Source organism: Eriocheir sinensis, chromosome 22 (genome assembly GCF_024679095.1).
Source record: "Eriocheir sinensis breed Jianghai 21 chromosome 22, ASM2467909v1, whole genome shotgun sequence".
Taxonomy (NCBI): Eukaryota; Metazoa; Arthropoda; class Malacostraca; order Decapoda; family Varunidae; genus Eriocheir; species Eriocheir sinensis.
Window position 1 is genome coordinate 11,900,432 of NC_066530.1, and position 12,500 is coordinate 11,912,931.

At 42.4% G+C, this 12,500-nt stretch overlaps 1 protein-coding gene across 50 annotated transcripts in view; it reads right to left on the reverse strand.

The window, feature by feature from the left end:
* Nucleotides 1-6,988, reverse strand: part of LOC127002063 (ionotropic receptor 25a-like) — a 43,491-nt gene extending 36,503 nt beyond the window's left edge. For all 50 annotated transcript variants that reach the window (XM_050867484.1, XM_050867491.1, XM_050867480.1 and 47 more), the window contains exon 1: nt 6,928-6,988. The gene's annotated coding sequence lies outside the window, so the exon portion shown is untranslated. The remainder of the gene's footprint in view (nt 1-6,927) is intronic.
* Between the last annotated feature and the right edge of the window lie 5,512 nt (nt 6,989-12,500).

Consider the following 12,500-nt stretch of genomic DNA (forward strand, 5'->3'; position numbering starts at 1 on the left):
TCTCCTCCTCACGTAGTAACTATTGATCGTCTCTGCATTCCACGTAAATGTTTCAAAATCGCTACTCGGACATAAAGTAACGCAAAACAACACTTTCCTACAGTTATAATGTCTCGTTGGATGTCTCTTTAGCTCACCTTCTCCACGCACTAACTATCAATTATTTCTCTACTCAATGTAAGAGTATCAGAATCGCTCATCTAACGCGAAGCAAAAACAATATGCACACTCTTGCATTTATATTGTCGTCCTGAATAGCTTTTTAGTTCCCTCTTTCCACGTTCTGACTCTCAATTGTCTCTCTATTCAATGTAACAGTATCAGAATCTCTTATTTAACATGAAGCAAAAACAATACGCACTTTCTTCCATCTATATTGTCGTCCTGAATAGCTTTTTAGTTCCCTCTTCCCACGTTCTGACTCTCAATTGTCTCTCTATTCAATGTAACAGTATCAGAATCTCCTATTTAACATGATGCAAAAACAATACGCACTTTCTTCCATCTATATTGTCGTTCTGAATAGCTTTTTAGTTCCCTCTTCCCACGTTCTGACTCTCAATTGTCTCTCTACCCAATGTAACAGTATCAGAATCTCTTATCTAACATGATGCAAAAACAATACGCACTTTCTTCCATCTATATTGTCGTTCTGAATAGCTTTTTTAGTTCCCTCTTCCCACGTTCTGACTCTCAATTGTCTCTCTATTCAATGTAACAGTATCAGAATCTCTTATCTAACATGAAGCAAAAACCATATACACATTCCAGAGCTTATAATGTCTTTCCAACATTTCTGCTTAGTTCCCTCTCTCCATGTGTTAACAATCGTCTCTCTATCCAATGTAACAGTATCAGAATCCCTTATAAGACATAAAGGAAAGCAAATAAAAGAGTTTCCAGAGCTTATACTGTCTTCAATAATGTCTACTCAGTTCCTTCTCTTCGCTTATCAACTATTCCTTCACTCTGCCCTTCACTGCTCTTGAATATTCACTCTTAACTCCCTATAAGTCTCGGAATCAATGAGCAGACATGACAGAATACATATAAAAACATCCGTAAGCTCACAATGTCTTCAAAATGGCTGCTCAGTAATAATTCAAAGGTTTATGTGTGTGGAAATGTGACGTCGCGAATATAAACCGTTTTTCTGACATTAAATTGCCTTCTCAAATGCCTGATAGCAATGATCGAAAGCTTTGCCGTGAAGAAGACTGTCATAACGGTACATATACTATCTCCTGAGCTCATGGTGTCTTATTCTTAAACATTTCAGCGCCCAAGCACACAGTTCTGACAAGGCTTTCGTAGGAGTTTCGGGGATTTTCAGGGGTAGCTTTATGACCCTGGTGGTAGTGTGACCCTCCTTCTGTACCATGAACCCCAAAACACGCCCAAGAAAACCTCATTAATCTCTCTCTCGGCCTTTGGAAGTACCTGATGTGAGAGGCGGAGAAGTCTGAGAGCACGTCCCATAGTGCCTTACCATGTGTCTGTCAATACGAAAGCTTTTATGTTGAGGAAAATGTGTCAGTATGGAAAAGGAGCGTCTTCCCAAAGGCCTGTCAGTAATAATGGACAGGTTCATGCATAGGGGAGTGTGCTGGCCAAGGGAAGGAGGAGGAACAGCAACATGAGACTCTTACACCTAATAACGGGTGACGCAAAGACGAAAAGCCCTTGCTCTCTGCTCTCTCTGACTTAACCACAGTGTAAGATAGGAGACGATACGAAGGGAAGGACACACACACACACACACACACACACACACACACACACACACACACACACACACACACACACACACACACACACACACACACACACACACACACACACACACACACACACACACACACACACACACACACACACACACACACACACACACACACACACACACACACACACTTCAAACCCTTATCATAGTAGCAGGAGGATCTAGTATTACAATGTCGTCTCGAAATGCACTTCCAACATGCCTTTAGAACTTACTTATGAAAGAACTTCCTTGCTATTGACAGAAGGGGAATTCCATGGCCAACGAGAGGGAGAGGATTAGAAAGAGCTTGTAGAATTAATATACCGTTATGAGTGAGGCATGGAGGACATGTCTGCAATTTTTCCTATCTTGAGCAAGTATTAATGAAAACACTTCCTCGCTAATGGTAGAAGAGGAATTTCATGGCCATCGCGAGGGAGAAGAATAGCAAAAGTTTGTAGAATTAAAACACAATCAGAAGTGTGATATGGGTAATACGTGAGTACTTAAGACTTTGCCAACCTCGATAATGTATTCATGAAGAAGTTCCCCGATATTGACATAGTATAAGAATTTCGTGGCCATCGCGAGGGAGAAGAATAGCAAAAGTTTGTAGAATTAAAACACCATCAGAAGTGTGATATGGATAATACGTGAGTACTTAAGACTTTGCCAACCTCGATAATGTATTCATGAAGAAGTTCCCCGATATTGACATAGTATAAGAATTTCGTTGCCACAGTCAGACGGGTGGCTAGTTATTTTCTTTACAGTTAAGGAAGCAACTCAAGGGCAAAAACGAATGAAAACAAAAAAGCCCGCTAATCACTGCTCCTACAAAGAAATAAAAAAAGGTGGCCGCATGAGAGATCAATTTCAGGTGGAGTTAATCTTCCAAAACCATCACACCGTCAAAAATGAACCGTTGATCTGCGAGTGAAGAATTAAAACATGCACTGAATTGGGTTGAGACGAGCGAACTTTTTTTTTTAACAGCAGAGGAGTCAGTTCAAGGGCATAAAAAAAGGTAACAAATGTGAAAAAAAGCCCGCTACTCACTGCTCCCAAAAAGAGTTAGAGGAGTGGCCGAAAGACAGGTCAACGTCGGGAGGAGAGGTGTCCTGACTGAGGTGGAAAGGTCTGTAAATATTTGAAACCTCGAACTTGGACGTACAAAAAATGACTGACGCAGATGGCATTTAAACTTCAATACTTCTGCACCGACTCAAAGTTTTCAGGCACATGGACGACTTATTAAAAAAAAAAAAAACACGGAGGGACTGGCTTATTAAAATTTCAAAACACTGTACTCATGAATACGAACACACACACACACACACACACACACACACACACACACACACACACACACACACACACACACACACACACACACACACACACACACACACACACACACACACACACACACACACACACAAGAAAATATTTGACCCCGATGCTTGTGAAACATAAATACTGCTTAAGAATTTCATGAATATTGAAAATTGGTAGGAACATTCTTGTAATTACAGAAAGACGGCCTCAGTAAACTTTTAAACCACCGCAATCACGAACACACAGATGAACATAATTAAAGATGCAACATAGCCAACCTTCATACCCTGTCATCATTCTAGTGCTGGCTTGGGACTAACTGCACGAACGTCGATACCTAAAAAGCAACACATTCTCGATATTACAGAGAGACTGGCCTGGCATGCTATAAACACTACACTCATGAACACACACACACGCACACACACACACACACAAACATAGACGGCCCTTAATCCTTGAACTAGCTTGAGAATAACTGAAGATACGAATACATAGATAACCAGTCAATCCATTCTTGATACCATAGGAAGGGCTTCGTAAGCTTTTCAAACACTGCAGTCACGAAACTCACCAAAGGAAAGTGGTAACGCAGACGACCTTTAAACCCTGATACTCTTGCACTGGTTTGGGAATAACTACAGATACATATACATAGACAACTAGTAAAAGCAATCTTGATATCACGGAAAGACAAGCTCAATAAACTTTTCCAACACTGCTTTTTGGAATCACGCAAACAAAGCAATAACATCAGACGACCTTCGAACCCTGATACTCTTGCACTGGTTTGGGAATAATTGCAGATAATTACAGACAACTAGCAGAAGCAATCTTGATACCACAGAAAGACGGGCTCACTAAACTTTTCAAACACTGCTCTTTGGAAATACGCAAACAAATCAGTACCATCAAACCCTGATACTCTTGCACTGGTTTGGGAATAACTGCAGGTACACATTCATAGACAACCAGTACAAGCAATCTTGATACCACGGAAAGACAGGCTCAATAAACTTTTCAAACACTGCTCTTTGGAAACGCGCAAATAAAGCAATTACATTAGACGACCTTCAAACTCTGGCATTATTCTTGCACTGATTTGAGAAACTGAGAAACGTCTTGATATCGCAGAAAGACAGGCCTTGTAAACTTTAAAACACTGCACTCACGAATAACCCCAAATAAAAGACGTAACATAGCACACCTGATATTACTCTTGCCCTGGCTTTAAAATAACTGCAGGAGCAAAATTCATTACTAAAAGCATTCTAAATATCGCAAATGGACGGGCTTGGTAAAAATTTCAAGCACTATACACTTTTGAAGACACAGAAAAAAGGTAGTGACGTAAGATGACCTTTTCAAACGTGACATTATGCTCCCGACAGGAATCTCGTGTCCATGGATAATTAATCAGGGGTTGTACAAGCTGCTACACCGTGACATTATAGCACGAACGTAGTTCTCAGGTGTATATAATTAGCGAGCTCTTTAGACAATGTAACAGCAAGGTAGACTGTAAATCTTAAGACTCTATTGTAAAGTAAAAATCGTAAGTACGTGCGTAAAGAATGATCCCTCTCCCTCTATACATCATATGGGAATGCGCTCAATAACCCTTAAAAATACACAATAGGATACCTTTAATGGTCTATTCAATCCCTTCTGTTCTACATCCTTCCTATCCAACTCTCCCATTTTCCTCCTGATTACAGTTTTCGTTATCTCTTTCTATCTGTCATCTTACTCATCCTCTTCTTTTCGTTTCTGCTTTTTCTCTATTCTCAACCTTTTCTCTCCTTTTAGATATTACTGGGGAAGATACTGAATGAACGTTTGAACCACAGAGCAAGCATAACAGCTTTAAGGAGTCTGGAGCTCCTTCAATCCGCTCTTCAATGCTTCTTTTCTCCCCTCTTTTACGTGATCCAGTTTTCGCTTTCTTTCTCTGTATATCATCTTCCTTCTCCTTCTGGACATCACTGGGGAAGACACTGAATAGACCTTAGAACTACACAGGTTTTAAAATGTTAGGAGCTCATTCAGTCGCTTTCGTTTTTCAATACTTTCTTTCGCCCTTCCTTTCCGAGACGCAGTTTCCATTTTCTTTTTCTGCCTATCCTTTTCCTTCTACTCCATTCTACCGTAGATATCATTAAGGAAGAGGCTGAATAGACTTTGTAGCTATTCAGTAAGAGGTTATACAGAGGCCAAGGGTTTGAAAAAATTGGGTTGGAGGCGATGATAAGAGGGTAAAGATAGTTCTCCGAGCATTTTTATAATTATCATTCACAACACATCAAGGGTCGTCTGCGCTGAGTGGCAAGGGAGTCGAACTATGGAACTGGTCATATGATGTAGATTTTTTTCATAGAATTTCTTCCCGGCCTTTTTCGCTATTTTTTTTTCTTTTTACTTGTCCTTCATGGCCTCCTCTTCTAGTGCAAGGAAGGGAAATCTTATGAGAGATATCGGTTTCTAGTGATCATTAAATACATATCGTCACCTTCGTAAACAAACCGCCTAAGTCATTATTTTCTACTCTACAAGAAATCAGAAAAGAGCTGTCATTATCTCATTTGGCTTAAGATTTAGGCAGAAATGAAAAGGCCAATTCCAGAACACTCAAACCCTGAATGACGAAGGCAACTATACAGAAATGGGCGTCACATGATGAAAACTTGATGTAAACAAAAACCTGGAGTTCGCTGAAAAATGACTTAGGCGATTATTTTATGAGGGTGACGATATAATGATCGATTTGTTTCTATACAGGGAGCATAATACACTGCGTTTTGGGTAACGATTAATTATGGGTATATACATTCTGGGTACAAAAAAATGCACGGCGAACATCCTTAGCATTGCCTTCTATCCTTGAGTTCGCCTGGCAATGAAGGGTGACTTGAATAGACGCTCATCGGCCGGGCTACAGTGACTCAGGTGATGGTGATGATGATGATGATGGTGATAGTGCTGATGATGGTGATGATGATGATAATGATGATGATGATGATGATGATGATGAAGGTGATAGTGCTGATGATGGTGATAGTGCTGACGATGGTGATGATAATGATGATGATGATGATGATAATGATGATGATGATGATGGTGATAATGATAATGATGGTAATGATAATGATGATGATGGTGATGATAATGATGATGATGATGGTGATGATGATGGTGGTGATGATGATCGAGGTAACGTATCATTGTACAACGTCATTTAATTTTACGATATGAAATACACACACACACACACACACACACACACACACACACACACACACACACACACACACACACACACACACACACACACACACACACACACACACACACACATATATCCTACAACACTCAGTCAGGTACATAACAGGTCGTCGTTCTGTATGGCGCCAGTAAGTTAAAAAAAAAGAAATCATTATAAAACGTATTACTTCGAATGCCCTTGACTAACGTTAAACAGAAACGCGTTCAAGTCTCTTTGCAAAATCCCTTTCAAACCCTCTTATCTTTAACCAAACATGAAAACGCGTTCAAATCCCATTTCCAAATCTCTTTTTCTTTAAATTTGTATTAAAAAGTCGTTTAAATCACTTTTCAAATCCTCTTTTCTTTAAGTTTACACAATAAATCGAGTTCGTATCCCTTTTCAAAACCCCTAACACATATCCCCTTGATCTATATATATATAAAAAAGACCTCAAATTCCTTTACAAAACCCTTTCTTCCTTAGCTACATCGAAAAAGAGCATTCAAATCCCTTTCCAGCCGCGTAATTCACCTTCGATTCCCCTTAAAATCTTACTTACTCTGGGACGCTACATGGATAGGTCCCTCTCACCCTCTGGTCGTGGGAGTACTGCGAGGCGGGGCCTGAAGGGGGGCGTTCGAAGCCTTCCGGGGACGACCATGCGCGAGGGAGAACCAAGGTAGCCAATCATTTGCCAGGGAGGAGGTAAGCCCCGCCCCCTCACGCTGACAGACTAATCGCACGCAGCCCCGACACCTTTGGAATTTACGAGGCGAAATGTCAAATTAAAGCCCAGTTTTGAGTTTTAAAATAATGCTCGTAGCCGCTGAGAAGAATTAAATGTGAAGCTTCTGTCGCTTTTACATCGCTCTTGGAACTGAAGTCGAGGTTTTGTGAAGTCGCCGTCGATTTTGTTTACTTTATGGCCGATTTTTTTTTTTTTTTTTTTGTGGGGGGGGGGCGATATTTTTTTACTTTGCCGATTTTTTTTACTTTTTGGCAGATTTATTTATTTATTTATTTATTTATTTATTTACCTTTTGGCCGATTTTCTTTTTGCTTTTTCGCCGATTTTTATTATGCTTTTTGTCCGATTTTTTGTTGTTGTCGTTTTGGCCGAATTTTTTGCTGTTTTGGCGATTTTTTTTTTTTTTCTTTTTCGACGATTTTTATTTTGGCCGAATTTTTCCAGTTTTTTTGGCCGAGTTTTATTGCTTTCGGGACATTTTTTTTACAGTAAAGGAAGCAGCTCTCAGGCGTAAGTAAATGAGAGAAAAAGAGCCCGCTAATCACTGCTCCTATGTAAGAAAGTATTGCTGAGTGCCCAAAAGAGTCAGCGTGGGGTGGAGAGGTGTCTTGCTTCTCTCCTTGAAGTGGACTACAAAACCAAAACCGAGGGAAGGAATATTGGAAATCGATGGAAAATGTATTCGTGAACAGCAGTGACATTAAGCATCAGTAGAATACCAGGAGTGTAGGAGACATCTGTTGGGAAGTCGACGTTTGGCGGAAGAGACCGTTGACTTTATTTTTATTTAAACCGAATTTGACCACCAAACAATAAAAAGGAAGGTGAAGGAATGCTGCAAATCGATATGAAAAAGATGAATTCGCAAACCGTGATATTAATAAAGATAAAGAAAGGGAGTAGAATAGTGAGAACCGGTAAAGAAAAGATTGATTCACGCGTCGCATTATCAGTAAACATAAACAAAGGAAAAAGAATAATGAACATCAATACAAAAATCAATTCACACACTGCAATACTAATAAACAAAAAACAAAGGGGACAGAATAATGAAAATCGACGAAAAAAGTTGAATTAGCAAACTGTAATATTAGTAAGCAAAAGCAGAGAATATCGATACTACAGATGAATTCATAAACAGTAATATCAGGAAACAAAAACAAAAGGGGACAGAATAATGAAAATCGACGAAAAAAGTTGAATTAGCAAACTGCAATATTAGTAAGCAAAAGCAGAAGGGGCATAATAGAGAACATCGATACTTCAGATGAATTCATAAACAGTAATATCAGGAAACAAAAACAAAAGGAGGCAGAATACTGAAAATCGATGAAAAAAGTTGAATTAGCAAACTGTAATATTAGTAAGCAAAAGCAGAGAATATCGATACTTCAGATGAATTCATAAACAGTAATATCAGGAATCAAAAACAAAAGGAGGCAGGATACAGAAAATCGATGAAACACGTCTTTGTGAACAGCATAAATAGTAAACTTGAGCTAAACATGTGTTGAGAGTCCATGGCGCTGGTTAATAAACAAATAGAACAAAAGACAGTGATGGTCATACTTCACCTCCTCCTCCTCCTCCTTGTCCTCCTCCTCGTTCTCCCTCTCGTCAGTACAGTCCATCTCCTCCTCTTTCTTCTCTTCTTCCTCCTCTTACTTCTGTCTTCTTTTCTTTTCTTCACCTCAACATCCTTCATCCATTTTCCAAGCATTCAAAAATCAATTCGTTACAGACTCGTCTTCTTTTTGCCTTGTCTTCTTCTTTTCCTCCCCCTCCCCGTCCTCCTCCCTTTATCATCCTTCCTCCTTCTCCTCCTCTTCTTTAGCATCTTTCCTTCTCCTTCTCCTCCTCCTCCTCCTCCACCTCCTCCCTTCAGCATCCTTCTTCACTCTCCTCCTCCTCCTCCTCTTTAGAATCTTTCCTTTTCCTCCTCCTCCTCTTCCCCCTCCTCCTCCTCCTCCTCAACATCCTTCGCCATCCTTCGCCTAATTCCCTTCTACTCCACACACATACACTTCTTTAGGTCATTAGAACCACGAACTTTCTCCTTTTCCTTCTCCTCCTCCTCTTCTTCTTCCTCCTGCTCCTCCTCCTCCATAGTCTTCCTACAACTAGCATCTAATCACCAAGGGGTCTAATCCACGCCCCTGATTGGCTCCCTGGAAACACGCGGCGGGCTCTCATTGGAGGAGCGTCACCTGGCCTCACCTCACATTGATCCGTCATCCGCCGCGGCCACGCTGCGGAATGCTGATGAAACTTGTAAGGATGACATTACGCCGTGGCTTCAAGGGTGGGGGAGGGGGAGGGAGGGGGAGGGAAGTGATGGTGATTACGGGTTGGGGCCGGAGGGGTGAGATTACGTGAAGGAAGGGTGATGGAAGGTGTCAGTGAGTGGGCTGGATCAGGGAGGGTGAGAGAAGGGTGAGGGGGGTGACAGTGGTTGAACTTGGGTGAGGGATGGATGATGTGGAAGGGTGAAGAAGGGTGAAGAAGGGTGAGGAAGTGTAAGGGAAGGTAAGGGTGGATGAGGTTGGGTTAAAGAAAGGAGGTGGATGAGGAAGGTTGAGAATCGATCAGAGTGGATGAAGGAAAGGTGATTGAAATATGTAGAAGGGTGAAAGTGGATGAAGAAAGAGTGAGGAAGGGTGACATTGGTTGAGGGAGGGTGAGAGTGAATGAAGAAAGGATAAATAAGAGTTAGGAACAGTTAGAAAGGGTGTGGAAGGGTGAGGGAGGGACTGGGAGAGAGCCATAGCAACAAGAGAGAGAAGAGAGAGACAGGAAAGGCGGCACAGTGGAAGCAGGGACGAAGAAGAGCAGAGGGCAAGGAAGATGACGCAGCGGGCAGGTATGGAGGAACATGGAGAGAGGGGCAGGGGAGGACAGGTGAGGACAGGGAGGGATATACAGGGTACTGATTGGACAAGGGATGACAGGGAGAGGTAGAAAGGTTGCTAAATGGACAGGGAAAGGCAGGGAGGAGTAAAGAGAAAGACAGGAGGAAAAGAGAAGTACTAATTGAATAAGGTCACCAGTCACCTTTGAGGGCCCGGCGAGAGGCTAGCTATAGAAGCCCCGCAGCAGCCCTTCCCGCCCACATGACGCCTGAAGGGATATAAATAGCCTTGGATTCCTTTGGATTATATAAAAGGTGGCCCCGTGCTCTTTAAATGCGTTCAGGAAGAGGTTAGATAAGCCAGTCTACACTTTGTCTCCCTCTTAGTCTAGCTCATATGTCACCCTTTTCTCATTCCTCTTTTACTCAAGGCAGCAACAATGCCATAAGAATATAAGAACATAAGAACATAAGGAAATTGCAAGAGGTCGGTAAGCTTATACAAGGCAGATCCTGTAAACCTAACACCACCTAACGTCACTATCCATGAATTTATCTGATCTATTTTTTTTTTAATGTATCGATCGAATTGGCACTCACAACATGACTGCCAAGCCTGTTCCATTCATCCACCACGCACCGGAAAGAGTTGCGCTCTCTAGAGATATCCAGGCAGACACGGATAAGGTAGTCTAACTTTCTCTGCCCTTATGACCTTTTTGCTCTTCCTCTCTTCCGTAAGACATCCAGAGTGATATAAGTAGCCATACCTCTTTCTCCGGGTATGGTAAAGGATGCCCTAGTGCCCTTTAGACATCTTCAGGAAGCATTGGAATAGGATATGAAGACACAAATTCATCCTACAGTCTTCTCAATCCCATATTTTTCCCGGTAATTTTTCATGAGTGACTTAATTTTTGTCTTTCTCTAACCTCAGTAACATTTCTAAGGAAGACTTGACGCTAGAGTCTTAATCAAAAATCCACCCTACGGTTCTTTCAATCCCACATTTCTCACCATTTTACGAGGTTTCCGTCTATCATGCAAGACTGGCCTACATTCTGACTTCCTCCTAGCCCGGTAACATTTGAGAAGAGAAGTCAGCGTTGAAATATTGATGAGGATGGGCGAGAATCGGTCAGTCTAGGGAAGGGAAAGGAAGGGAAGGGAGGGGAAGGGAAGGGAAGGGAAGGGAAGGGAAGGGAGGGGAAGGGAAGGGAAGGGTAGGAAAGGGTAGAGAAGAGAGGGCAAGAGAAGAGAAGGGAAGGGATGAGAAAGGGAAGGGAAGGGAAGGAATGGAAAAGGAAGGATGGGGAAGGGAAGGGAAGGTGAGGGAAGGGAAGGGAAGGGAAAGGAAGGGAAGGGAAGGGATGAGTGGGTAAGGGTAGGGAAGAGAGGGGAAGGGAAGAGAAGGGAAGGGGAGGAAAGGGAAGAGTAAGGAAGGGTAGGGAAGAGGGGCGAAGGGAAGAGAAGGGAAAGGGAAGGAAAGGGAAAGAAAGGAAAGGGAAGGAAAGGAAAGGGAAGAGAAGGAAAAGGGAAGAGAAGGAAAGGGAAGGGAAGGGAAGGGATGGTAAGGGTAGGGAAGAGAGGGGAAGGAGAAGGAAATGGGGAAGGAAAGGAAGGGAAGGAAAGGAAGGCAAGGAAGGAAGGTATGGGAAGGGAAAGAAAGGAAAGGGAAGGAAAGGAAAGGGAAGAGAAGGAAAAGGGAAGAGAAGGAAAGGGAAGGGATGGTAAGGGTAGGGAAGAGAGGGGAAGGAAAGAGAAGGAAAGGGAAGGGAAAGGAAGGGAAGGAAAGGGAAGGCAAGGGAAGGGAAGGTATGGGAAGGGAAGGGAAGGAAAGGAAAGGGAAGGGAAGGGAAGGTGAGGGTATGGGAGGGGAAGGAAAGGGAAGGGAAGATAAAGGAAGGTGAGGGAAGGGAAGGTAAGGGGAGGAAAGGGAAGGCAACGGAACGGAATTGAATGAGAGGAAAGAGAATGGGGATAATAAGGTTGGTCTACTACTACTACTACTACTACTACTACTACTACTACTACCACCACCACCACCACCCCTACTACTACCACTACCACCACCAACAATAACAACTACCACCACTACTTCCCTTTGCTCTTCTCAGTAGGATCATGAATAATTTTGAAGGCTTACGATTCTAGGAAGAAGGTGAATGAGTACGGAGAACAAGAGTACCTGAAGGAGAGTTCCTTAGTGAGAGAAAGAGTACTTGGAAGAGAGATAGGAAGTGAAGGACGGAGTGAAGGACGGAGGAAGGACGGAAGAAAGATGGAGGAAAGACGGAAGAAGGGCGAAGAGAGAGCAAAGGAAGGGCGGAGGGAAGGCGGGGAGAGAGCAGAGGAAGGGTGGAGGGAGGGCGGGGAGAGAGCAGAGGAAGGGCGGAGGAAACATGGAAACATGGAAATGCAGGCAACAGAAAGCCTATTGGCTCATTACGAGGTTGCCCGCTTTGGTGATTAAATTTTAATCTGCTCGACAGCCACTTGGGGCCTGGGGAGCAGATGAAAACACCTCGATATTGAG